Below are 26554 nucleotides of genomic sequence, written 5' to 3'. Positions count from 1 at the left end.
GCCATAAAATGGAACAAAGTACTGAACTGTGCTACAACGTGGATAAACCCTAAAATGTTATGCCAAGCCAAACAAGCCGGATACAATAAGCCACATATTACATGATTTAATTTATATGAAAGGCTGAGAGCAGGCAAATCTAGAGACAGAAAGTTAGATTAGCAGTTTTCTAGGGCTGTGGGGCATCAGAGGGGGATAGCTAGAGGGTATGAGGTTTCTTTTGGGGGTCATCAAGATGTTCCAAAATGGGTTGTGGTGAGGGTTGCACAAGCCCATGCATATACTGAAACCTCTGAACTGTATACTTTATATGGATGAGTTGCACGACATATGAATTATATCTCCATAAAGCAACTTTTTAAAAAGGAAAATTTTTTATGTCCTCATTTCTTCTAGCCTAAGGCAAGTTAACAAAAGGGCAATGAGAAAAAGAAGGCTCCCTCTGATCTGAAGGCTACATCATTGCTCCCATCTGGCTAAAGAGTCAGCCAAGAAGCCAGATGTCAAGACTGGAAGATGACCGGGGAACTGGTGCTATGTCTTGCAAGTGCCTTTGAAGGAAGACAGTGAAAGCTTATCTGGCATGAAACAGCAGCATCCACAGAACAGGATTTATGATCCCAGTCACGTCTTTCTTCAAGATCATAAACAAATTATGTTCTGCAAAGCCACAAACATAAAATGCGTATCACTCAACACATTAATCTGATCCATTCATTAACGTTTAGAGAGCACACAAGCGATCAAGTGATGTTATCACTGAAAAAGGTGGGAAACACTCTCCATCCCTGTTCAGCTCAACATTGGCCTCTGAGAAGATAGTTTCCTATTAACCTGCCTGGCATTGTGTTATCCACCAACCTGTCACCTTTACAGTCATTTGTACAGGCAGTAAAAACATTAGGAAAAGATAGAGTGAAAGTCCTGGGTCTACAGTAAGCGTGGGGTTTACACCAGGTTGTGTTAACCTGGTATAAACATTATGTGTGTTATCTCATTAGTGCTCACAACCACCCGATGTGGGATAGTGATCTTATAAACAGGGATATAGGAACCCACCAGAGGTCACACAGCTAGGAGGGATGAAACTGGACTCCAAACCCAGGCAGTCTGGCTCCAAAGACTATGCCCTTAACGTCTCTGATAAACATCACTGTGTGCTCCCTCCCTCCCTTTCCACCACAATTTGTCTCTTCAAAAGATGCTCAAAGGTTTTGTTGAAATACAGATAACACCACATATATAATATTTCTCAGCACTTTTAGGAAGATTGTGGAAATAGCCGTTTTTTTAATTATATTCATTTAAAACTCTTGTTTAAATAACTTTATTTTACAGTAGTATTTTGTGTACAGAAAATTTGCAAAGATAGCCAGCAAATCCCTGTCCCATGTCATTGCCGAGCTTACCCTGCTGCTGATGTCACACACCACTTTGCACATCTCTCACAACTAAGGGATCAGCATTGGTACACTAGTATTAAGTAAATGCCACACTTTCTTTGGAATGTTTTCCTAATATCCTCTCTCTGCTCCAGGATTCCGTCACATACAGTTCCTGGCCGTGGCTCCTTACCTCCTCCCTTCTATGACAGTTTCTCAGACTTCCCTGGGTTTTGACGACCCTGACAGTTGTGAGGTGTACTCGTCAGGCATTTTGTAGAAGGTCCCTCAGTTTGGGTTTTACTGATTTCCTATCATTACACTGACATGATGGGTTCCTAGGAGAAGACCACAGAGATGAAATGCCAGTGTGTCTGCATCTTATCGAGCTCACATATGTCAGCATGACTCACCACTGCTGACAAGAGCCCTGGCCACCTGGCTAAGGGAGGGTTCGCCAGGTTTCTCCACCACAAAGGTACTTTCTCCACCTCACCCTACTCTACTTTTTGGAAGTAAGTCACAAAAGGCAGCACACATCTAGGAATGGGAAGTTAAGCTCCACTTCCTTTGCAGGGGTGGCGGGGGAGGGGAGGAGAAGAAACTATGCAAACATAATCTAATTTTTAATGGGGTTAATCTGGCAAAATATTTTAAAAAATAAAACATGCCAAGTAACGGTGTACTTCCCTTCTGTTTTTAGTGACCAAGTAGTGGTTCTGAGGGTTTTCTGCTCATCATTCTCATGTCTCAGAATCACAGTGGATAAGATGGCCTTCCTGGAAGGTCATAAAAAGTGAACCAACCAGTTTACAGAGAAAGGAGGCAATCCATCCCATTCTGGAAGATGCTGAACAAACAACAGGAGGTCAGAAAGAGGAAAAAAATTTCCGTGTGTAGAGGAGATGATACATGCTGTACATGTTTACATAGACAGATATTAAACTGGAAGTTCCACACAAGCAGCCAAGCCACAACAGAAACAAATTTTCAAAGTGAGGTATCAGGCATTTTAAAGGAACTTTTCAAAGTCAATGTGTCAAACAGACTTCATAGCTTTTTAATACCCTTCGCCCACTCTGCATGGAAAAGGAGGTCGGGAGAGAATTTTGTATTTCCTTGAGCAAAAGACGCTGCACTGTGATTACCACCACCACCACCACCACCAGCAGGGTCAGGGGCAGCAGGTGGGGCCAGGGTGCCCAATCTCACTTCAAGTCTAGTGAGAGCGGCTCCCAACAGAAAAGTAGAGTCCTTGATGTATCTTGCCTAGAACATGGGAGGCACATGGGACTGGCAGCAGGCACTCACCCACTGAGAGGGCCACAGGCCAGCTATATCACACCAGGAAGCTCCTGCAGCCCATTACCCACCCCAATGCAGAACAAAGGCCACTCAACCTAGGGATCAATATATAGAACTGATGGTGGGAATGCTGGCCAGAGGTCATCCTGCCCAAGAGACTCCTAGGGGAGAGGTGACCCCAGCAGGGTCAGCACAGAGCAGAGTCTATAAACAGAGAAGCTTGGGTGCGGCAGGCAGAGAGGGGGCCCTAGCATGGGAGCTGCAGGCGGAGGGGCCCAGCAGAGGAACCAGAAGAATGGCCACATGAGAGCTGCTTCAACATCAGCTAAGGCTCCCACAGGTGTGGTAGATGACTCACCCTGGAGTGGGGGTGCTACCAGTAGAACAGTCAGATACTAAATGAACAGCCATTATTTTATTTTGTGGAGCTCACAGGAAGCAAGAAAAATCATAAGGGAACAAAGGTAAAAGCACACAACAAAACAAACCCCAAGCAAAGGAAGGAGAGGGTCCTGTGAGGGGAAGTGCTATTTTCAGCATGGCTTGGGAGAGCCTTAGATCTGTGGTCTGGTGAGAAAAATAGACTTAAATTCCTGGGTTACACTGGGGCATCTGAAAGGTGGTGAAACGGTCTCAGCTCAGCAATACCCCGTGACTGAAAGCAACAACTCTCCTAAAAAGCATCCTGGATTTAGGCCCCAAGGGTTTTTTTACAGATTAAGATAAATCAAACCTGAGCTAGCAATCAAGGCTCTCTAAATACACATGGAAACAAAACACCATGACTGAGAGTCAGAAGAAATAATAAACAGCAGATTTAGATTACCATGGACTTCAGACGTTTCAATTACTAGGTACAGACTGTAAAATAACTACACGTGAAATATTCAAGAAGCAAAAGATAGAATCACAAATATAAGCAAGCAGTAAATGACTATCAAAAAAGACCCAGAAGTTTCCGTGTTGCAAGATGAAAAGAATTCTGGAGATGGACTGCTCAACGATGTAAATGTCCTTAACACTAACTTAACTATAAACCTGACAATGGTTAATTTGGTACAATTTAGGTCATGTTTATATTACCACAGTTTTTAAAAACTGACCAGCAGATTTAGGAAGAACCAAATGAAACATTTAAAAATAAAAACTGTAGTTGTTGAAATTTAAAAAAAATATCTACTAGCAAGATTATACAGCATTACTAGTCAAAGCTAAAAAGAGAATTAATGAGCAGGAAGGAAGAACAGAAGAAACTGTCTAAAAGGCAATACAGAGAGACAGATTAAAAATATGGGAGAGATGATGACCTACATGGAGCAGACAATGAGAAGGTCCAAAATAAGTCTGATCACAGTCCTAGAAGAATAGAAAGGATGGAGGAAAGGGAATATTAAAGGAAATAATAACTGAGACTTTCCCAGAGGTTGTATGACTTGAGTCCACAGATATGCTGATCAAGGTAAATAAAAAGAAATCCAACCCAAACATATTGTAGTATGAAAAGCACCAAAGACAAAGAGAAGAAATGTCCAACAGCAGCTAAGCCCAGAAGACACAAAGCAAGCTGACAACCAGACTGGTCTAGGGAAAAATCCTCTCTATGTCTTACAATGACCTTCCTTTCGCTTCTCTTCTTTGCCAACACAAACCCAATGAGAAAGAGCAGCTAAAATGCAGGAGGAACAATAAGACGGCACCAAACACACCTCCCCTGACCCCTAAGCCAGATGAGTACCTGTAACCATGCCTCAGAAGGGCAGGAAAGGGCTGCACCTTTGAATGAGGAAAGTTCCTGAAGTTTTTGTTAACACTGATATACCTGATTGAATACTCCAATTGCTACTAAATTGAGACGTGTTTTCTACCTAACACAACCGTCCAGGGTAAATGCATGTACAGAGACCTGTGAGTTAACCTTCCTCATCAAAAAGTATGTGATAAATCCCTGTCACTTCTATATTGCAACCTGCCCAAGAAACGAAGAATATCTACCCTGATTTGTTTTCCCACGGCCAGAAACCACAGCTGGCTTGGTAAACATGGCCTGTAAAAATGCAAAAATGTATCACTATGCAGTGTTAATTTCTCTGCTTACACTCACCTCCCCTTCCATTTCTAATGTGCAAAGTATTAATCTGACAACTCATTGTAAAAAGGATCTACACTGTGCTCTTTTATAAATCCTATCGATGCATTATGATTAGATGCTCTCCTTATACATCAGCTAGCCAGAAAAGAGGATGATATAATGAATAATACCCAGGGGAAGGAAAATCCCTTTTTCAGCTGGTTTAAGTCTTGCTGATAATGTGCACACAGCATTTTGCATTTACCATAAAGCTCTTCAATTAGTTCATAGACAAGTTAACCTTCTAACTCCCAGAAAATATTATTTATGCACATTTCATACCATGCAGCATCCTGCTTGCCATTATCCATCATTTACAAATGTTATTTGTCTATAAAAATGACACTAAATTTTTGGAAAAATGACACTGTTCTGCCTGCTTCTGGCTGTGTTTTAACAAATGGTACCACTGCAAAAGGCTTTAAGTCATATAAGAAGCAATTAGTTAAAGAAGCAATAAATATCTTTTAAAAGGATATAAATGATTGCTTGTCCAGATAGCCACATGTCTAAAGGCTGATATACAATAAAATAAGGGTTAACATAAAAGAGTACACTTCATGATTTATGGTTAATAAAGTTAATCTAATTCAGTGCTTCATATTCATGCATGCATTTAAACAAAAAACAGAAAATATGAGTATGATATGCATATTTATGGAAACAGCCAAAAGATCATTATCTCTTAAAAAAAAAAATCCAGCAAAGAAAGAGATGCATAAAATGTTGTTGCTATTATCCTATTACAACATAAACCATTTTGCCTAAAACACAAACATTTATTTTAATTAAAACTATTAAGCTAAATAATATTTTCCACAACTGACAACCATGACTAAAACATGAATTCCAGGATTAATATTAAAATTATTTTTAAAGAGAGGAAAACATGAAGCCAGAACCCCTCAATTTTCCTTTTTCTGGTATCTTATCCACCTATTCTAGAATATTTGTGTTCTTCTACTCAAAAATCTATTCTCAAAAGATATATTAGGATCTTTTTAAAACAAAATTAGATCAGCATAAGCTCATCAATCAGCAATTTCTAAATGCATTATCTTCAAGTGGCTTGGTCTTTTATGTCACTTATCTGCTTAAAATTAAGTGTACAAGAGTTTCCAAGAATAGAAGATAGAAAATTAACTTCATTTCATAGTAAGTTCTCCAATCATGCCAGCAGACAGCTGACACTATTACAGCTCACACTTATAAATCAGTGATTACATACACTAGTTAAGCAAGAAAAGAAATGAAGGCAATTACACAGTAGTGAAATTGCCAAGAAGCACAGTTGTAGTCAATGTTGCTAAACAGCAGTATTTGTGGTTAAAATTTCTTAAAAACGCACCTCCAGATATTTTGGAGGGTACATAATGACTTCCGAGGGGAAGAAAGCAGAAAAATGTATGCAATTTGTCTTTCAAGCAAAAAAGCCAGCAAGAAGTCAATGAAATAATTTTAACTCACCTTTTATTTGGAAGCTGAATTGCAAAGTTTCTGTATGTTATTAAACAATGAAGGAGCACTGACTTAAACTGAATGCAGAATATCTGGGGAGAACAGGATGATATCCAAATATCTACCGACATCTGGTAACAATGAGCCAGTGACAAATAAAGACTCGGGAAGTGAGCTGAGTATGGTTGCCACATAGTCTTCTGCTCTTATGCCCCTTGAATAAGGGCCAAAAGGCCACTTCTAATCTCATTTTCCTTTTCTTAATGTGTTTTATTAACTCCTCTTTTATTGCACAGTTAAACATTGTAGACACACAGCTACTAGATGTCGATCATACTTTAATGTGTCTGTAATGGTCTGTAGTATTAAGGTTCTGACAGACCCAGTGAGACCCCATTTATTCCTTTATTCCTTTGCTGGTAAAGACTGCATATGATAATACAACCTATGTAATGCATGAGAACAAAGTAGTTTGCATCACAAGAGGAGAAGCACCTCTCTTCCATCTTCTTTAAATTACTTTGAAGAAATGAGACCTTTCCTACTCACCCCAAATGAGAACCAAACAATGCCCATCATTTTTGAAGTACCTTTTGATTTTCAAAGCATTTGCTAGCAATCTATTTAATCAACCCCCACAGCAGCTTAAGGAAGGGAAAGCAGCTATTTAGAAAACTTGATAGTGATCTGAGAGCTTCTACAAATGGAGAAGACAACACTTTTCCTCACATCTTCAACTCCAGTGTTCTGCCCTGATGGCAAGAATGTGGTCCTGACAGTCACGGGCAACTGCAGTTCACTGACTTGTACCTTCATCCAAACCATCCTACCCATGATTACGTCCCTCTCAGCTAGCAAACTTGAAGATCCGTTCATACTTACACTTTCTAAAAAAAGGTGTTGTTCAAAAGGCCAGAGAGATAACCCTAAATCCCCCCACTCTCAAGGATATGGAAAAAGTCTCCTTATTCCAGTCAAATCTACAGGCAAAAAGAGAGCTGGATAATCTGCAAGGGGAAGCACTTCCTATCTGTTTCCTTCCTGAGAACTAAGGGAGTGGGCACAGAAGCCCGGGGTGCATGTGTCACACACATACACACAGCCTTCTCCAAGCTCATTTGAGATCAATTAAGAGAATTGTTTCTGAGCAATCCATCTGTTCCCTGAAAGGCCAGAATTTTCGGCAAATATTTTTTGATAACTTCACCCTGTCTAAACTAGTGGCACAGCAAAATTAAAAGCTAAATTCCATTTCTAGAAAAAGAGCTGGAATTCCTCTGATGAGCTGATAGTGGCACTAATCGAAATGGCAATTAAATATTCACTGTAGAATTATATTGTTTTATGTAATGTAACCCATTTCTCTGGACATTTCAAGACTCTGGGTGGCCAATAAGTTTAACATCCCTCTCTAAGTAAGGCAATAGGACTTACTAACCCTATTTCACAAAATTTGCCCCAGAAAATTAGAAGACTTGCCTTAATTATAAATTGGTGACAAGGTAGAGATGTGAATTCATATCTCCAAACTCTTTAACTAAATAAAGATCCAGAAAAGTCACAGAAAAGTCAACACAAACAGTGTCAGCTATTATTTATACTGCCTACAATAAATATTTGTTCCAGAAAAAACAGTTCAAACAAGATGGGAAATAGTTTAAACACAAAGGGCTGAAGGGTTCAATACAGGAGAAAAATATGTTTGCTTTCACTCTGGTGGAGGAGCTGCTCAGGAACAGTCTGTTCTATAAAGGTTGGCCTTGTGCCCCCCAGGGCCACGTCGCAGGCTGCGTGGGGACGCCTGCTGCCTGAGCACAATGAACTTTTCTAGCATTGCCCAGGCTCCCATTCCTTTGAGTCCTCTGTAACTTTGATGTAGGGTGTGAGCAATCTTTTTTGACAAGCAAAATTTAGGTGTCTTATAAACAATGACCAAGTGTCCTAATTCAGATATGGAACTAAGTGATAAAGAAGAAAAGATGAACTGGGGATCTAGGGAGGCCACCAAATGATATGACCCTAGAGAGAAACAGCCATAGCACGTGCTTCCTGACCTGCTGGGGAGCCCCTGTGGCTGGTATTGTTGTCTGCGGAGGCTGTGGTGGGGCTTCTTGGTGGGGACTCGAGCTTGGCATCTATACACTTAGCCTAGAGAAGGAAAGCCACAGTAGGAAGAAGCTGGGATTCTTAGAATAGCACAAAGGCTGTCATGCTAAAGAAGGACTGAGTTTATTCTGGATAGCTCTGGAGGGCAAAACCAGTAAATGACAGGCAGGAATATACTCTGTATAGACAGTAGAGCAAAACTTGCTAATAATCAGAATTACTCAGCAATAGCAAGGGCTGCCTGGGAAAACTGGATACTCCCTCTGAACGCCTCTGGCAGAGACTAAGATGCCCACAGTCGAGGGTGTTGGGAGGGGAATCCCACACTGGGGAAGATGTCAAACAAAACAAAAGCTAGAATTCTTTCAAATGCTAGCATTTGGTGATGGTTTTTAAATGTTTCTGCTCAGGTACTCATGATGGTCACTTACAGATGATGTGCTCTGAAGTCACAGAACTGAGTCCCAATCTCAGCACTACCATTTCATAACTGTGTGACATGAGGTGGCTCTCCCAACCAAATGTGGCCTCCAAAACTAGGTATTTATTACAATCACCTGGGGAAGCTAGTTAACCATAAAGATACTCAGACATACACTCTAGAACTTCTAAATCCTCTCCAGAAGGTGGTCCAGGAATCTCTATTTTTAAAAAGTTCCCACATGACCTCATGGCAGACCACTCTGGAGCCACTGATAAATTTCATCAGCCTGTCTTCACTTGCAAAACAGAGTTCATGATAGTTTTTTCCTAAATGAGTCACAGAGATACTTATAAAAGATAACATGTAAAATACTTTGCATGGTGCCTGTATTTACTAAACATTTACAATCCCTTAAAAAATGTGTTCTGTGCTGTACATGATCAAGCTTAAAAGCATTCAGTGATTGAAAAGGAAGATAGTGTGGCTAATGCAGAGTTAATGTTTGGCCATCTCCTATTTTTTTGTCTACTTTCTCATCCTATACTCTTCAGGCAACATGGACAAAATCTGATGCAATATAATTTGAATCAGTTGAATAAAATGTGTTGTCTATGCGAATATTACCTTAAAATTAATTTAACATTGAGTTTGTATTTAAAAGTTGAATGCAGTACTATACAAAGCCTGTAAATTCTTGCTCTTTTATAATAATTAGAAGCTCAATTTATAAATTCTCTACAAATGTGAGTTTAGAACTCACATTTATTCCCATATGCTCAGGTAAAGATAGAAGACCCCATTCCTCTTTTTCTTTGTATCAGTCACACTCACACATCTAAAATGCTGCAAGAAGACATTTAAGTGGAAGAATTATCCTGTTCTGACATTTATATCGACACAAATGGCTTCAATTGTTTAATTGTAAAGTTGCTTCTAGACACTTGGGGGAGTGCTCAAAAACTCCCATACAGAAAGGAAGAAAGGAGGTAATTGGAGCAATTTATATCAAGTGAAAAACTGTCTCCTGGATTTCTGTATTCCTCATTGCAAGCTATTAGAGTGTTTCTGTTTGGGTGGATTTATATAAAAAACTGCAAAGCGTGGTTGCTTAAGCACCTCTAAAGGTTAAGCTCCAAGTATCCCATCCGTATGTAAGAACAAGGATCTGTCAAATACTTCACCTTTTGCAGATTAAAACCGCCTGACTAAGAGATGTAAAATTGTCACTGCTGTAATTGTTGTAAGTAGAAATCTGAGCATTCGTAGGAGATGCATCACTTTCTGGAGCAGTTGTTTTATGCCTCTGGCCAGCTTTCCCATTCACAACTGAGATGGAATCGCTGCCTTTCATTTATGTTCACACTCCGGCTCTTCGGATGTTCATTGTTATTCAGCAGATGTGTTTGTGAAAAGTTTTAAGTTGAATTCTAATAACCCATTATATTATCATATTGTACAAAACATGATAATTTTAGAGATATATTCTCTTCATTTCTGACTGCTTCTAATTGGCCACAGTTCCTAAGTCTCTGTCACCTTCCACTTCTCTATGTCCACTTCTGCCACATAATCAGATGTGTCTTGCTCATAGCAGATGCTCAATTGAGATTTGCCGAAGTAATTATCTTTACCACCCAGAAGATCTATTTCCTAAAGACAGTGTCCAGCAAAGTCTTTGTGTTATAAATTGTCATCTCTAGTGAAATAGTTTGATAGCTTTTAATTTTTATGAATGAAGGTTTTCTTAAAATGGAATGTACTGTGTTTTTTCAGTTTCAAAGTTACTGCTAAGAATGAACATTTTATAACCTATTGAATACATAGTAGAATAAAATTATAGTTACAATCTTATCCAGCAGAGTGTAGATGCTTAAACATTTGTTTAAATGAACTCTACATTTTAGAAGTGACAGCATTAAAACATTTGACTTGAAACATACTGCAATTTAATCATAGAAATTTCTTCTTATTAACAATGGTCTAACAGTATAGGAATTATTCTAAAAAGAAACTGAATGTATGCAAAAGCTTTGATTTTAATTCTGGAACTGTCATTGTACAAAATAGAGAACCTTTTTAAAAACAAAATAGGCAGACAGGAGAAAAGTCTGAGGTATCTTTTAAATAAAGTATGAAAGATACAGGAGGGATTCAAAGCTCCAAATTCCAAGGTTGTATGGGAATAGTGTACAATCATGAGTTGTAAAATATACACCAGACCATCTATGAATGAAATGCCTCCATAATGCCACACTCAACAACTGTGGACTTTGGTTTAATGAAATGGTCACAGGGCAATAAAACACACATATACTCTATCTACCCCAGAACATATCTGGAGGGGGAAGTGTGGTTCTGTGAGGGCCCTGGTCTAAAGAAAGAAACCTCCAAGCTCTGGCTCCTGCCTAAAGCTGGACAAATGAGGTGGCTTGATATTAGGGTCTTCCTTTAAAAGGGTCGGTGGTGGCAGGAGTATCACTAGGGACTGGCAGGAGCACCCCTAAAAATGCTTGGAGAACTGTCAACAAATACCAAATGATTAAGTAAATGGGCTGGCACTTCCTATAACAAACCATAACCGTGTCTTTTTTCTTTTTATAGTCTGCATATCAGCTGCCTTTTTCCTGCGAAGACATTTGCCCTGTTTCAGAGTCTCAGAGAGTGTATATATATTCAAGGCACATGCAGCCCAGCAGATGTGGTTATCTGCAGGTAGTACAGTCTGTAAATCCAGCTTGCACAGCTAAACAACATTTATCATGTATTTTTATGCCTTCTGACGTCTGTTCCTAAATATAAACAAGGGAAGAGTCACTGCCAAGATTTCTAGTCTATGAGACAGGATGGCTAGAAAAATCACCTCCATTTCAACCACAGAATGAGACATATTGGCCGCCTTGCATCTGTGTGCTTGGGCTGTCCTCTACATGATCCCTTGACTTGGCCTTTCAGGCAAAAAGCTGTGGACCCATGGAGAGCAGGACCCATGGAGAGGCAAGTCATGAGCTGGGCTGGGCAGGCTTGCTGGCTGAGCCACACTGTCGGGGCCTGGCCTCTTGGTAAAGGTTGCAACCTCTGGGGAAAGCTCCAAAGACTAGGAAGCCAGTATTAACCACAAACTGAAACATCCCCAAAGTAATATGGATAGAGCACCTTTGTTTTTATTGTTTGTTAAGTGTGGAATTAATGCCATGAATGCTAAGAATCCACTATATCCTAAATATTGACTTGTGGGTCTCATAAAATAAAGCGTGTTTGAAATACTTCACAGATTTTCTGCACCCAGAAAATTCCATCGGAAACATGCTCCCTAAAATGACCATCACTGTTGTTTCTTTTTATTGGTATTCTCCTTATCTTTGCTATTTTATCTTCATTATCCTTCTTCCTTTAACCAAGTCCTTTGGTTCCCTATTTCTGTTCCCATAACTGACATGGCTAATTAATTTACAGATTGAAAAGATGAAGAATGTCATTTTTCAATAAAGTGCAAGATAAAGTCCAACCCTTTAAGTCTGAATATTGAGGACAGATTCCCTAACCTCAGTCTCGGAGAATCTTCTATGCTATAGTCTGTTATGGGTTGGGCTATGTCCCCCCAAATTCATTTGCTAAATCCCCAACTCCCAATACCTCAGAATGTGACTTTATTTGGAAATGGGGTCTTTGCAGATGTAATTAGTCAAGATGAGGGTGGATCCCTCAGCTGTTCTGATGAGAAATTTGGACACAGACCTGAACACCAGGAGGACACCACGTGGACGTGAAAGTAGAGATCAGGGTAATGTGTCTATAAGCCGAGGAAGACCAAATAGTGCCAGCAAACTATAAGGAGCTAGTAGAGAGGCAGGAACAGATTCTCCCTCAGAGCCCTAAGAAGGAACTGACCCTGCCAACACCTTGATCTCAGACTTCTAGCCTCCAAAAATGAGACAGTAATTTCTGTTGTTAAAGCCTTCCAGGCTGTGGAGCTTCATTACGATCGCGCTGGCAAACTTACACTCATGCCATGCATTTTCTCTGCTCATCCTGAAGCTCAATAAAATCTGTTAGTTGGTCAAATGAGGTGCAATGCAGGGCCAAATAAGTAAGAAGACACTAACCTCTTTCTCAAATAGGGGCAAGTTCATATGTCATGGTAAGAGGTAAAAAAAATTAAAAGAATAATTGTTGCTGTCTCAATTCAAAGGTTTGCTGTCTAGAGTATTCAGACGGCCAATTCCTGGAAATCAGATTTTATTTCACACTTAAAGTGCTACAGTTGAGTTTAAATTGTAAATCAGCAGCTTACTGCGCACAAAGCAGCATTTTACTCTATCCATGGTATATACCTAATGAAGAGACTAGTGAAATGAGAAATTTTTAAATTACGAAAAGTAAGACCTTGTAGCCTAGAGAATAGGGTTCTCTAAACAAGTCATATCAGAGGAGCCATTCTCTGAAATATGAAGGAGACTGAGTAGAAAATTCCAGAAGGAAGACCACCACCAGGCCCCTGTCATGGCTCAGACATGGATCAGACACTTAATCATGCTGAGCTGGCCCAGCATGTCCACTTGTGTGTCTGCAACCCTGACCTCTCACCTCCCAAGCAGCAATCTCTAAGAAAACAGCTATGCTAATGATCACAATACTATGCCTTGTGCTTATACATACCTAACATTCATACTTGTGCTGACCACTATGATTTTAGAGTTGGCCCACAACAGGAAGGACACAGGAAGAGATAAGATGGCTTGAGAAATGGCTTGCTGATAGGTTAGTCTCTTAAAGCAGGTTAATATACTCCAGCAACTTGTTTACAGTACTCTTTAGTTTGGCAGATGTGTTTATCTCGTTTTACCTGGTGAGAAGTTAAAGCCCAATCTGTCTCTGGATTCTGACTCAAAAAGGTACAAAAATAGGCAATGTGCTTTTAACAGTATCCAACATGAGGATATGCAGGTCCTTCCTGAAACGAAACAAGGGGGGAAGAAGTAAGGGGCGAAGGCACCCAGAGTGCGTATTAATCTTGTTACCCTGATAACACAACTCTGACCTTGGAGAATTGAGGAGTATTTTGGAAACAGCTACTGCCACTTCGAGGCAAATTAAAGTTCCCCTCTGATCACTGGTGGAGAGGGAGGTAAGGAGAGGCAGCGGGAAGGAAGCCTGGGTAGGTGAAAAAAAATTTCTAACTTAAACATTCAAAAGGCCCTTTATAGATCTTAATTCCTGCCAGTAAATAGAACATTTAATTATATGACAATGAGCTATAAATACAACCCTCTAGAAAGGAAACACAAGCTGGAGCTCGCTGCTCCAGAGAGGATCCTTGGCTTTCACAAGAATAAACTGAGTTAACTCCTCATGTTTCTTGGTAGGTGACAAGTTTAGGGGAATGGCAGGCACACAGAAGCTGGTGGTGGACTAAGTTAAACATCCGGGCTCCCAGGTAAAATATGGCAAACATTCCTGTCTCCCTAAACTACTTCTTCTAAAACCCCCTTAAGAAACAGCATGACCAATGCCTCATTCAGCAGAGACGTCCTGTAGATGCACAACAATAAAGTCTGGGACCATAATTATGCCCTCTTAGTGAGAGGACACTTCTTTATATTAGAGCCCTGAGAACTACAGAAAACAACACACAGTAGAGCAACAAATGACTGTCAAGGCTGTTTGCTTCTCTTCCTTAGAAAAGATAAATTCCTATCTAGATTCTTTGTTGAAAATACCATTCCACAGAGCACAATGAAGGGGGAGCATGGAGAATAAGCATGTATGCTTCCTAGAAATTGTCAGACCAGAATGATCCTATTTCTAGAGATGGCCAAAAACAGTAGCAAAAAACTGTTTATTACGGAAATCACTGAGAAAAATCTCACTATAATTAGGGAAGATTTCACATACTGGTATTTTATAAATGTTTCCAGTATTCATTTTTTTCTTACAGGTTCTGGCCAAATTCCCAGCACACATTTATCTGATGATGTTTCAAATGATGGCAAAAACAGGCCATCATACCCAGTTGGTCCCACTGCTAGCTTCTCTGGTTCCTTCCTCTGGAAGATGTCTTACGCCTAGAAGGAATCACAATGTCAGAATGCCTTGGGGTGCTGGTATGAAGCCCATACCACCTGGCTAACTGGACACACCAACACCCAAACGCAGTCCAGATTCTTCTTTAAGACAGAAGTTGAACGAAGTCAGAGCTTAAAAAGTTCAAAAGAGTCAGAGCTTCTCTGAAACATCACATAGTGTTAAATCCAACTTGGAGGCAGGTTAGCGTGCTTCTGTCAAAGCAAATTAGAAAATCAAAATGGACCCAGAAATATACATTTTTTTCAGGAACTACATGCGTTTCTTCTGATCACGTGAATGTGCCAAGTCAGAACACGAATGCAAAGCTGCTGGAGTTTATGTCGAAAATGATGTGGCTTTGGTGCCACTGATCTGTTCTCCTGAACTCTAACTTGTCCTCAATTACATTTTTATCTACAAGCCGAGATAACTTCTTATCTAATGCAATGACAATTAAAATGTCACCCCTAGGATACAAAGAATACAGATTTGTCACGGCTTCTGCTGCAGTCCTTTGATGGTTCTTATCAATGCTGTCAGTGTCACATTCAGACTCTACTCCAGTATTTGTCTCCCACTGAGGACTCATAACTTCCTAGCGCTCTCAGAGCAAAGCCTCACTACTGGAAAGTAAATACATGTGACCTCAACATCAAACGCAAAGTGGCCACTGCAGCTGAACTCTCAGAGAACTTAAAACCTAATGTCTAATCACGTTTCCTAAAAGACAAGCCTCATAGTGCCTGCGGTTTGGCTCTTTGGAACCTGTCTGCCTTTTCCTCTAAAACAACTGAACCAGAGTATACCATACACTTTCCTCCTGAAGGCCTTGATGCTGAGTCCATAGTTGATAAATCTGCCTCCCAACTGTAGATTCTTCTCCTGTTTTCTCCCCTTTTTTCCTTTTAATAAACTTCCTGCGGAGGCACAAGAGGCTGGAGCAGTACAGCTGAAGGCCCCTCATGAATGCAGAAAATGACTTAATCGGCTAGCAATATTGCTTTCAGGAGAGGGAAGCATGGTCTCCTGGGCCAGTGCCACACTATCAACATGACATATGTGGCATAGGTAGAATAATGGCCCCCAAAGTTGTCCACCTCCTAATCCCCAGAACCAGTGAGTATGTCACCTTACGTGGCAAAAGGGGCTTGGCAGATGTGATTAAGTTAAAGATCTTGAGCTGGGGAGATTATCCTGGATTATCCCAGTGGGCCCAATGTAATCACAAAGGTCCTCCTTTACAGGAGCATGGCAGGAACATCAGAGAAGCAGAGGTCTGTCTGAGGCAATTGCTGGCTTTGAAGATGGAGGAAGGGACCAGGAGTCAAGGTATGTGGAAAGCCTCCAGAAACCGGAAAAATCAAGGAAACAGATTCTCCCCTAGATCCTCAGGAAGGAACACACTCCTGCCAACACCTTGATTTTAGCCCAGGGAGACCCATTTCAGACTTCTGACACTCAGGAGGGTAAGATAATTTAACTACGTGACGTTTTAAGCCATTAAGTTTGTGGTAATTAGCTCTAGCAGCAATAGGAAACTAATACAGTAGGTTACTTCCTCTTTCCTGATCTAATCCAGTCTAAGAGTTTTAGGGAAGTAGACTGGGAAAACACCTAGCTAATCACCAAACTCAATTTCTCTACTATGTCAACTCTTGATTTTCTGTTCCATTAACAGAAATTAACCAAGTGAAATTTCCACTATTTGAAGACTGTACAGCACTGCAGAATCTGTGAGCCTAGATAGACTATAGGCCATCTAAGCCAAGCCTCTTAGTTTATCCAAGATGAAAATGAGAACTCAGAAAGGGCCAAGGAATTCCCATGGACACCCAGTCAACTGGTAACTTGCTGACACTCTAAGCCAGTCCTGTAAAGTTCCTGTCTCCTGTTTGCATCGTGAATAAGTGACCCTCACAAACACATTCTCCCTTCCCTGAGTTGATTCCCCTGGCAAATTTTCCTTTGAAATAAATATTTCTATTAGTGAAATGTACATATTTTGCATATTCCAACTAGGAATAGCACAGACTGGTCAGTAAATTCATGTCAAATCAAATTGATAAAGAACTTCAGTTCATATCACAAGGTGAGTTCCTGGGCTAAGATGAAATACTAGGTTGCCAAAGACTGACATTTTGAATTCAGCTTCTGCTGAAATGTAGAAGATATTGTAAATCAATGCACAGGTTTGTCAAGTTAGAGGTTCTATGAATACCATCCCAAACACTGAAGAGCATTTTTACCACTTCAAACTCACAGCTTTTATAAGGCTTATTTTGTTTTTATTATTTTGAACCAAAATCTTATAGTTAAGAGCTAGAGAGACTTGGAGACCATTAGTTCAATCTTTCATTCAAAGAAATCTCTCTATAAGAGACTGTATATACATACAACCTGGTCTTGACCCAGACTCACAAACCAGACAATGTCTCAGAGGGCTCTGCTCCTGGCCTAGCAACAAGTCTCACTTTAATCAGTGCTATAAATGACAACACAGAGAAGAGGCTCATTTGGCTGCAGGTTGAACTGAGTTAAGTGGACTTGCAAACATCTCCCAATGAGAGAAGAAAAAAATCAAATATAATGTCAAATGGAATTAAGTGTCATACATCAGAGAGTGTACTTAACCTAAAACAAGAAGCCAAATAGCAACTGGCAGATATCAAACTTCTGAGGGCAGACAGACACTGTCTGAACCGATTTCTTCTTCTTGCCAGCCACTCCTTTTTTACAATGGGCACAAAATCAGTCCATGTCAAATTCAACTGGAATGCACAGTCTCTGCTTAGCTGTCAGAAATGGGAGACTCTCTAGAACACCTTTACCATGTGAAGTGTACTTCCCTCTGGCCCTTCAACAGAACTGGACATACCCCAGCTTCATAAACACTTGAAATCAGAACCTAAATTTCTCCCAGTGGTCCAGGTTCCTGTGCGTTCATCTGAAGCTTATTCTCATCTGAGTCCAAAGTGAGTCTGATGGCTGCAGAGGCTGTCTGAGTGCTGGGTGAATGGGGTGAAGGCAGCTTTCCTTGAGCTCCTGGCCATGAAGACAGAACATCCTAGTCTTATTTCTCCTTGCTCTTAACCACACACTTCACTGTTATGCTCATCATTTTCATTTAAGTAGGGTAAAATCTATGGTGCCCCTCAGCACTCAGACTCAGCAAACTGAACAAGAATAAGAACCACAACTTACAAAAGAAATTTAAGAGAGTGGCAATATGCTTTGAAAGATATGGACAGAAAGAGCACCTGCTTTGCTTTGATATCAAAACAGTACAATGCAATGGCATTGTGCCCAATGGCATTTCTGGGCTTAAACCCAACTACGTCTTGGCTTCCTCACCTATTCTGCCTGCTGCGGTAGGTTACTGTGATGACTACAGCGGATGTAGATGAGATGTTATTAATTACTAGTAGCTCTTAACATCATTGCTATTCATATAGTACTACATGGATGTTTGTTTTGTTTAGCTCTATCAAAGAATACATTAATTCTAATTAAAACATTAATGTAGTTCATCTTGAAGGTTTTCTTTCCCTTTACTCTTTTCCCCAAGGCCTTAACAAAACTAAGTATCTGTCATCCCTTTTATAAAGCATTTTCCTGAAACCTGGAGGCAAGAGGTAAAAAGCAAAGTCTACATAAAGAAAAAAAGGAAAGGAGGAAAGAGCTATACATCAGCAAAAATAAAAATAAAAAGGTAAGACTTTGAAAGAAAAGCATAGGCGTGCCCCAAGAAGCTCTAACCAGTTTGCCTCAGATATTCTCCTTGAAGGAAAGAATTTGTATTGTTTGGGCTAAATTACCAACTTATAGATAAAATTAAGAATCAGTGCATTTTGGAAGCTTCTCAGGCAAATTTCTGTCTCAGAGCAGGAGGGCATGGTCCTCTTCTGGGGACAAAGAGAAGAAAATTCCTCTGTCTATGGGGCCTAACAAGGATCTAACCCTGCCTCCAACATTCACTGGGAACAACACTTGGGCAGGTACTTAACCCCTCAGAGTCCCGTTTGCCCCACCTGTCAGTGGGACCATTAGAAAGCCCACCACACAGAGATGACTGCCTATGAAAAGCATTCAGGCTAACCCCCATCCGATCAGTGCGGGCCACCTACCTCTGCCTCCAGGAAAACACAGAAATGCTGTGGCCTGACTCAGGCTGCTGCCGAAGGACCTGGATGGTGAAGTCTGTGCTTCTCCAAAAGAGGATGGCTCGAAAGAGAGTGGAAACCTACAACAGCAGTCAGGACGAGGTTGGGAACCAGAGGTGGGGCTTTCTCTGGAATAGGAGCAGACCGCAGGGCACCCAGAGGTATAATCAGAATTAAGGAGGACACTAAAAAGTCAGGTAACAGGAGAGACCTGGGAGCCATGCAAAAGTGGGGCCCAGAAACCAGCAGTGCAGCCTGAACAGCAGTCAGAAGGCCACAGCAAAACCAGACCTTATACTCTAGTTTTTTGCTGGGGCCAGGAGCCAGCCGCAGGGTGAGTCAGGCATACCACTGGCAAGTGCAATCAGGTCACCTATCCATAGAAAGTGGGACGGTTAAACATACGAAAAGATCCTGACGCAGAGACCTGTTTTCTAACCAAGCAGTGGTTTCCAAACAACAGCTAGTGGATTCTTCCTAAAAGCAATTCTCTTTTGTTCAGATCTGGAGACAAGAAAGAAAGTTTCTGAATGGCCACGTCAAACAGAGCTGGAAAAGCAAGGAAATCCCCACAGCTGCAGGGACCATGACCCCCTAGTCCCCAGGGGTTCCTCCAATAGATAGGGTCTGTTACATTTCCACTCTCTGCTCCACGTTCCTGAACGGCCTGCACTCTTCTCCCCCACCTGACTTAGGAACCGTTTGGCCCATACCCCACTCATCTTCTGGGTTCACAGGTGAAAGGAGAGAAGGGGCAGCTTCTGTCCAGAGAACAGCACCCTACACTTGACTTTGATTCACTTTTTGATGTTCCTTCTGATGCACAGAATCATTGGGGAAAAAACAGTCATGATTTATTGAGTGTTGAGTGTAAGGCACGGCCCTGGGTTAGTTCATTTAGTTCTCACATGGCCCATGAGGTAGACAGGATGGCATCATCTTCCCCCCTCTACTGACACAGAAATAAAAAATCAGATTCTAGTGAGGGGCATGACCCGAAGCTATGCCCACACTTGGCTTCTCACTGATCAATACTTCTCTCGGACCAGTCAACAAGCAGTCTCAGTAAAGAAATCATGTCTATTAGGGAGAAAAAGAAGATGTAGCCTAACAGGAAGCTCTTGTGTATATGTAGCTTTTACAATTTTATTAAAGGAAGTAATTTCTATTGACATTTCTTTCCTTTATTTTAATATCTGGTTCCTTGAAAAGCTTTCTAGGAGGGGTTTGCCAAAGTACAGAAGCCTTTTGAAATGTTTTCTTAACTGTTTTTATTCGTTAGGAGTTTTTCTCATCAAAAAGTATTCAAATCCTTCTAAGAATGTTCTGTACATAAACCTAAAGTCAGGAAAACTTGAGGCATGTTGATACATGAACTAATGAGTGAATGAATGAATGAACTTTAGAATAGATAGTGCACCATTGCCCTGTATGCCTAAATTATTTAACTTTGTCAAAAACTGTGACCGGATACCCCTAACCAATGACAGCCCCATCATGGTTTCTGGATGCTAAATATAGACTAGGTCCAAATTCCCAAATTCCCATAAATACTAACCCTGGATTTGTCCCACATACTTGGCAAAAGAATGCTATCCTGAGAAAGCCCCCCTGTCTGGCCATGCTTACCTAAATGCCCCCAGCATGTACTGTCTTCCACCTAAAAATCAGGCGAGAAACAGATCACTTCTATACCCTTGGTGTCTAGCCAGACTATATTAAAAAGCCCTTGATCATACCACTTCAACAAAAAGTACATTGCCATGGGTTATGTTAAAGCTGTTGTGTGATAAATTTGAATATTGCATAATGGAGGGAAAAATTGAGGATTATATTATAGCTATAAAAAGGACATGTGAAGCTATTTGGTCACTATTTTATCACTGAGTAGCAACCTTCAAGATAACTCAAATTATAATTAACTTGAAAAGCCCTTGGGATTTGGTGTGATAGGTGCTCTTATGAAATGGCTTTTCTAATGTAATAATGCATTTAAATTCCCTAAGTCCTTAAACACAACATTGGTCCCCTCAGTTTTATTTTAAAAACAGAACTGCATTTCTCTTTCAGCAGTTCTGCCTCACTATGAAAACATCTACGTCAGTCAGCTCGTTTGCAATTAAGGCAAATCTAAGCCACCTGACTCCCACTGTGCCATAAGGACACGACAGAAGGGAGAGCCCTGCGGGCTCTGAGTTCTTAGTGGCTTACTTTTCAAACCACGGCCTGCGCTGCCTTTATGCTCTGGCTGTATAACGCCAAGCTCCCTGCTTGTTCAGACAGTCAAGAACAGATTCAACAGTGTCTTCATGAAAAAGTCACTTTCCCTGGCAGAGTGGCTTTGCCAGCCATCCTTATTAGTGCCCACTCTTTCCTCTGAAGCTGGAAACACTGACAAAGGAACACAGTGCTTAGACTTCTCGGAGCACCACCTCAGTGTCTGCTCATACTGGAAAACGGCTGCTGTCAGAGCCCCTTCCACCCTTGCAGAAGTGGGGTCACAGACACATTTGGGAGTCTGATAAAAGCCGTAGGCTCTCTACTCAAAAAGGCAAAAAAAGAGAGAAACACACATATGATATGGAGTTCCCGACCTCCGGCTTAAGCACCCCTGCTTTATAGGGCTGAGACCTGTACAGGATGGATCGAGATGGTGGGGGGACTTGGAGACAGACCGAGAAACAAGGTGGTGGGAGGGATGGAGAGACTGGAATACAGAAAGAGAGCCAGACCAAGTGACAGAACACTGAAAAAGTACTTCAGAGAAAAGCAACTTTATTCTCTTCTGTCCTAGCCTGAGAATCAAGGGGTCTGGGCTCCAGGCCAGGTTCTAATTTCATAATCATCTTGAGCAAGTTCTTAGAATAAGCCTCAGATTCTTCAGTGTGTACAATGAGGGGTATCAACTAGATGACCTCAAAGCAGTTTACACATATTTCCTCATTCAGTCCTGACCCCAGCCTCTGTGATAGGCATTCTTGCCCAGAGCTCACAGCTGACAAAATAAGGGTTAGCCACAGCCAGCAGACCCAGGGATCAGATCTCAGGCCATCTGGGTCAGAGGCCATGCTCTTAATCATTACTATATGGTTACTGCCTTCAAGTAAAACACACACCAGGGAGAACTGTTACAGCACCAAAAAAAATAATATTTTGACAGTGAAATGAACGTAACTATAAAATATATGTAAATTTAAAGTGGACTGATCTTTTGAAAATTTGTCTCGACAGATCTTTTACAAAATTGTGTTTGGTGTCTTATACACACTGGTTAAATACATTTATCTATTTATTATGAAGATGTCCAAATTCATGTATCTTAATAATATTTAAAATATCAAAGATAAGTCACTTTCTTGAGAGGATGAAATTATTTTCAGCAAAGAATAGTTCATAGTGTTAATGTCTCACTGGTTGTCAATATAACACATCTTTATCCAGACATATTTACTGGCATAATGCATATCAACTACTTTCTTCCCAAGAAATACAGTAACTGGAAGTACCAAATTATCAATGTCTGTCTCCAAATAATTTGGGGGAGGCAATGAAGACACTAACCGCAGTACTGATGATAAACTAGAAAAAAATTCTTAGTCAAATAATGAATTTGGAATTGCAGAATTACTAATAATGCAGTTAAATGCTTTCTTAAAATCTTCACAAAAATTAGCCAAAGTCACTATGTCTGCCTTGAGCAGATCACAGCTCTTTTTTAAAGCAAATGTATGGAATCCTCTATAGCCCCTTGCTATCCAAGAGAATCACAAGATGTAAAACATCTTTCTCAGCCCCAAAGCCAGGCCAATTCCCAACTCCTGTCCTCAGCTAATTGTTACCCTATTCCCAAAGGTCTCAGTGCACTTCAATCTTACCCACCCTTAACTGCAACATGCCAGTGCTCCACTAGGCCCTTCCTTAGCCTCTCAATGAGCTCCCTCTACCCTAAACTCTAAAACCACTCACAACCTCTTACCACTCCCAAGCCCATTAAGCAAACTGGCTCTGCCAGAATCCCCCAGGACTGTGGGTCTTTTTTACTCCAATAGAAATCCCTGGTTCCCCACCCACAGAAACTCTGGATCCCCAGAAGATGCTGGGAAGCAGCTAGATTTGAGAACTCCTAGACTACACCATAGATACTAGCAATAGGTATCTATCATCTCTGCTGTAAAGTGAGGGAACTGGGCTGGGCAGATGATCTTCAGGGCTCCTTCCAGACAGAGCTAATCACCTGTGAATCCAGATCATAGAGCTACGATGGCCACTGGCTTCTCTCCAACCAGACTTCATGCTTCTCCAGAGCAGAGGCAACATTATTTTTCCTGTGTTCCCAAGTCAGCACATTGCTTCACACAGAGTAGGAGCTTAATTTATTTAGGATCATGAGTTTCTATGACTATGTCCTGCCGACTGAGGAGAACCGCTAAGCTGGGTCACAAACACTGCTGGCTGGCTACTTGGCAACCTATATGCAATGCTGGCTTCCATCTTGCTCCAAAAGAATGTCCTACAGTAGCTTCACTGGATTCACTGCGGTCACAAAACTAGAGAAGTCACTCTTTCAAATACTAGGGTACCAAAAAAGTACAAGTTCTGACTTTGTGTTTATTAAGAAAACCACAGAAAGCCCTTATAAATAATACAGCTGGTTTGTGAAAATTATGAAGCATATTGTTGTACTGTCTTAGGAATTCACATTTCTAACAGAAGGTAGTGGTGAGGAAAACAAGACAATAGCTCTTTCACTGTAATGACAATGGATGATCTGGGTAACAATTCAAGTCCAGGAAATACATTAAATGGGCTCCCATCTATTACCAAGCTCATTGTATTCAAAGGGGACTTTTCTAGTTGGTTTTCGGGAGTTTTCCAATGTCTGGTCACAGAACCTTTTTAACAAGAAAAGTACCTTCATTGTGAAGTTAGGATTTATGGAGACATAAAAACAACACAATTCCTTATACTTACAGAGGCTTGATAGTTTTCAAGTCATTTTTCCGTGTTATGCCATATAAGCCTCTCACAACAGCCCTTGGAGGCAGGCGAGGCATACATTATCTGCATTTTACAAATGAGAAAATGGAGCCTCAGAGAGGTAAGAGCTTTTTCTATGGTGGAGCTGGAAAGAGACCCCAGGGCTTTATACTCTATCACTGACACTCTGAATCAGATCCTGCACAGGAGGCAGATGTGTGATGTGTGGCTAGAACAGTGGGGGTTTGTGTTTGCTGTTTTATTTTGTTTGTTCTCCTTTGAATTTGAATATACTGAACCAAGGCTGCAGAGCTTCCACTGCAGAGATGCCACTGGCCTCATCCATCCAGGTGTGTGACTTGCTACCGCTTCTGACATTACTTGGTCTTCTTGGCCTCTGACATTATTTGTATTTTTGACTCCTGTGATATTTATATTACATACTTACATAAATAATTATATCTTAGCATCATGCAATATCTTAGAAGCACATTCACATATCATATTTCATTTGCTCTTCATAACCTTGTTTACTGATTAGGAAACTAAGCTAAAAAAATTGATTTGCACAAGGTGAAGACCTAAAATCTGAATATGTCATGTAACAAGTAACATTATGTGAGAGTTTAAGCATATGCCAAAATAAGGTTCTTTAGATAACCATTATGTAAAAGTTTCTGAACTTGATTACTTAGATAGGCATATTTTGAAATCTGATTATCATTTAAAAGACAGTCATTCATAGTATGTACAGAAATGAAGCTTCCATATTTCATTGGGGAAATCCTGGGAAAGTCATATTCCTTTATTTTTCTCTCCAGTGTTCATCATTGATGAAAAAAATCATTCATCAAATTGCTGGCCGAATGAATCCCGCAATGTAAAAAAGGAATCCCCATCACCAAGTGAGTATTCCAGGAATGCAAGGTTGGTTCAACATACAAAAATCAGACAACATACCAACCCATATTAATAGAATAAACAACAAAATCCACATGATCATCTCTACAGATGCAAAAAGGCCTTTGACAAAATCAAACACCCTTTCATGATTAAAAAACTCAACAAACCAAGAATAGAAAGGAACTTCCTCAACATGATAAAAGACATCTATGAAAACCCACAGATAATGTCATATTTAATAGTGAGTGACTGAACTTTCCCTCTAAGATCAGGAACATGCCAAGGATGTCCACTCTCACATGGGACTGCTATTCAACACTGTACTGGAGATTCTAATATGTCAATCAGGCAAGAAAAAGAAATAAAAGATATCCAGATTGGAAAGAAGCAAAACTATCTCTATTCACAAATGACATTATCTTGTATGTAATATCCTAAGAAATACACACACACACACACACCTCTACTAGGACAAAAGAATACATTCAGCAAGGTTGCAGGATACAAGATCAAGATACAAAATGTAAAGTAAAAATGTCAGTGATCCATGTATCCATCACTAAATTATTACTAGCAACTAAAAAGCTTGCTCTCTTAATTTCATTAATCTCAACCTGAGATATATAGAATTCAAAATTTATTTTGGCTTTTAAAACTACCTGTGATATTCAGTTAAGAGAAATGTTTCCTAATATACACATAGTTCTGGAAAATGTGTAGGGAAAGATACTTTTGTTTATATTTATATACCAAGAAGGCTAAGTGATAAGAATTAGAAAAGATTTTGAAGCAACAAACAAAGCCTTCTGCTAGGCTCACTAAAGAACACTAATCTGTTCAAGTTTTAATTCTCTTCTAATGGGTTTTCTTCAAAGTACTTTATAGCAGTTGCAATTAGTTCAAAATATTGCATCTTGATGCTCATTCAAACTAGAAAGTAATGACTGCATTGTCACTTATTTAGTTTATATTTCTACTTTGGCCCTGTCTCCAGAGACTTTAAACACCATTAACTGCTTCACAATATTGGTGAGGGCTGTTTCCTTCTTCAATTTCATTAGAATTAACATAGAAAGTGGTATCTTATTCCTATAATATTCAACATGCTTCTTAGGTAACACAAACCAAACATATATAGAAAGGAAAATCATTTTAGCTTCAGAAAAGCATTGCAATTTACTTATTTTCTGAAGATGTGAATACAGACCCTGCCTACTCTAAAAATCATGAGATATAAAGTGGGCCAAGAGTAAGCCTAAGCTTGGAGAGGTCCTGCTAGTTTCCAGAAAATTCCTGTCATACCCTCTACCTCAGGACCTCAATAAACATACATTCATGCACTCACACCAAAGGTCAATTATCTTCTCCTGTTTAAATTTTTTGAAAAATCAAAACCAGGCTCAAGTTATAAGTAAAACTTTGGCTAAAGAAGACATTGATGAGACTTTTTTTTCTCTGTAAATCAGATAGCTTATTGCCTGATTCCCTTCCTACTTATGTATGGATTTTACTCTTCATTCACAATTTGATTCTAATTTAGTCAATGGCAAGCAAAGTCAAGTTATTAATTTAAGAATCAGGGCAAAATAATTGTATAAAAGCATTCTTCTCTACACAATAGAGGCAAATTGTTTAGCAATGAAATATT

General features: G+C 40.2%; 1 protein-coding gene across 4 annotated transcripts in view; it reads right to left on the bottom strand.

The window, feature by feature from the left end:
- AFF3 (ALF transcription elongation factor 3) overlaps nucleotides 1-26554 on the bottom strand; it is a 507786-nt gene that overhangs the window by 465721 nt on the left and 15511 nt on the right. The gene's annotated exons all lie outside the window — the stretch shown is intronic.

This window comes from Manis pentadactyla, chromosome 2 (assembly GCF_030020395.1).
Source record: "Manis pentadactyla isolate mManPen7 chromosome 2, mManPen7.hap1, whole genome shotgun sequence".
Classification (NCBI taxonomy): Eukaryota; Metazoa; Chordata; class Mammalia; order Pholidota; family Manidae; genus Manis; species Manis pentadactyla.
Note: the sequence above shows the minus strand (reverse complement) of the source record. Positions and strands in the feature narration are given on the sequence as shown.